Source organism: Ictidomys tridecemlineatus, chromosome 3, assembly GCF_052094955.1.
Source record: "Ictidomys tridecemlineatus isolate mIctTri1 chromosome 3, mIctTri1.hap1, whole genome shotgun sequence".
Taxonomy (NCBI): Eukaryota; Metazoa; Chordata; class Mammalia; order Rodentia; family Sciuridae; genus Ictidomys; species Ictidomys tridecemlineatus.
Window position 1 is genome coordinate 13,811,695 of NC_135479.1, and position 2,707 is coordinate 13,814,401.

Here is a 2,707-nt window from a genome sequence, read left to right on the forward strand (position 1 = left end):
AATGAGGCCCTAAGCAGCCTAGTGAGATCTTGTCTAAAAATGAAAAATAAAAAGGGGAGCTGGAGATATAGCTCAGTTGGTAGAGTGCTTGTCTAATGCTGCACAAGGTCCTGGGTTCAATCCCCAGCACCACCATAAATTAATAAACAGGACTGGAATGTAGCTCAGTGGTAAAGTACCTTGGGGTTTCAATCTTCAGTACAAAAGAAAAAAAAAAAAGACTGTAAAGGAGTCCTGAATCACTAAATTTGATAACCCCTGCTTCAGTGTCTTCAAGCTGGAGAAGGAAAGCATAATTCCAATGCTATCATCAGTACCAGAACCAGATGATACATGTTGCAATAGCACGGGTTTCCAAAGTCAGGAATCAAATTGTCTCAGAGAGTCAAGGAAGACTTGTGGAGGAGAAGGATACTAGGCTGAACCCTCAAATAAGGGAAGAATGTACCAAATAGGTTCAATAGACGGGCTGATTGTGATGGGAGGAAAAGGAAGATTTCACAGAAACCACGATGTCTGTGCTGAATCTCAGTGCAGGAAGAATCGCTTTTCCCACTAACAAAGGGACCACAAATTTCAACATCAAATTCCTTGGTCACTTAAAAAAAAAAATAAACGACTTGGCTGTGCGCAGTGGCAAGCTTCTATAATGTCAGCAACTTGGGAAGCTGAGGCAGGAGAATCACATCTGCATGTTTGAGGCCAGTCTGGGCAATTTATGAATCCCTGTTTCAAAATAATCTGAAGTTGCTGGGATTACAGATGTGCCCCACCGGTTACTATCTATTTTTTCTACTTTAAAAACATTTTTTTTTGTAGTTGTAGATGGACAGCATGACTTTATTTTGTTTATTTTTATCTGGTGCCGAGGATTGAACCCAGTGCCTCACACATGCAAGGCAAGCGCTCTGCCACTGAGCTACAGCCCCAGCCCTATTTTTCCTGTTTTTATTTTTTACATAATTGATTGAATTACCCACACATACCTTAGCATGATTCTTTGTTTTTGGACACATCCAAGCTTATCTTGAAAACACAAATTTCTCCTGGCCAAAACTTGCCCAGGGCATCACAGCATAGCAAACAAGGTTATACCTGTGAAGACAGAATCTAGAGAATGAGAGGAAATATTTCCTAGCTACACTTCTTGCAGAGGAGTAATGTTCAGAATATATTAAAACACTAAAAAAAAAAAAACTTACCACCACAAAAAACAAATAGCTCAATCAATAAACAGGCAAAAGAATTAGACACTTCTCAAAAGAAGAAATAAATATAAATGGCCAAAAAATTTATGAAAAAAAATTCTATATCTTCAGCAATTAGAGAAATGCAAGTCAAAACTACACCAAGATTTCATCTTTCTCCAGTTAGGATGGGAGCCATTAAGTATACAAATAACAATAAATGCTGGAGAGGATGTAGGGAAACCAGAACCTTTAGACTGTTGGTGGGACTGTAAATTAGTACAACCACTATGTAAATCAGTATGAAGATTTCCCGAAAGACTTTAGGAATGGAACCACAATATGACTCAGCTATACAACTCCTTGGTATTTATTCTAAAGAATTAATGTCAGCATATTATAGTAATACACGCAGACCTCTGTTTATATTGGCAGAATTCACATAACCAAATTATTGAATCAGCCTCGATGTCTGTCAACAGATGAATGGATAAAAAAATGTGATATATGTACATGATGTGATTTTTAAAAAATATTTTTATTAGTTATTGATGGATCTTTATTTATTTGCTTGTATGGGGTGCTGAGACTCAAACCCAGTGCCTCACACAAGCTAGGCAAAGGCTCTACCACTGAGCCACAACCCCAGCGCCCCCAACAAAGGAATTTTATTCAGCCATAATGAAGAATGAAATTATGTCATTTGCTGGTAAATGAATGGAACTGCAGATCATGCTGAGTAAAAGCAGCCAAACTCAGAAATCAAGAAGTGTATGTTTTTTCTCATACGTGGAAGCCAGAGAGGAGAAAAGGGGAAAAAGAGGCAGGGGGATGGGATCTCATAAAAAACAGAATGGAGACCAGTAGAGGAAGGGGACCAAGGTGAAGGAGGAAGGGAGAGAAAAGGGAGGTACTGGGTGACGAAAGGAATCAAATTCTATATTGTGTGCCTGTACGAATATGTAACAACAAATTCCAGAATTATGCATAATTATAATACACCAATAAAAAAGAAAAAAATTCCAATAAATAAATAAAAAACAAAATTTGCCCAGGGGCCTTTCAACTTCACTTTTTTCATTAAATAGTTTTTAAATCTCACAAAGTGGGGAGACTTCCCCGCCCCTGCCAAGGGGAACAAGCTGAGACAGTCAACCCGGAGTCCTGCAAGGACTGGACAATCCTGAGGCAATCAGGAACAGCACCTATTAAGAGTTCACTTAAGAGTTTTCTTTCTTAATCTAGTTTATTCGCGTTCAGCCACTTTCTAAACTCCTCCTGTCTTCACAAGCACACTGACGCACAGCTGATTCAATACCCAATAGGCAAGACTACCCGCGCCTAGAGCACATCCGGGACCCGAGGGGGCGTGTCCCCGGGGGCGGGCCCAGGCGCAAAGCCCAGGCCCCGCCCACCTGGCGTCATTCGGCTCGGAACTCCGGTTTGGCCCGCTAGGGGTCGCAGACCGCGCGAGCCCATTTCAGGTTTGGTGAGCGCCCGCCCCTTTAGCCCCTTTCGGT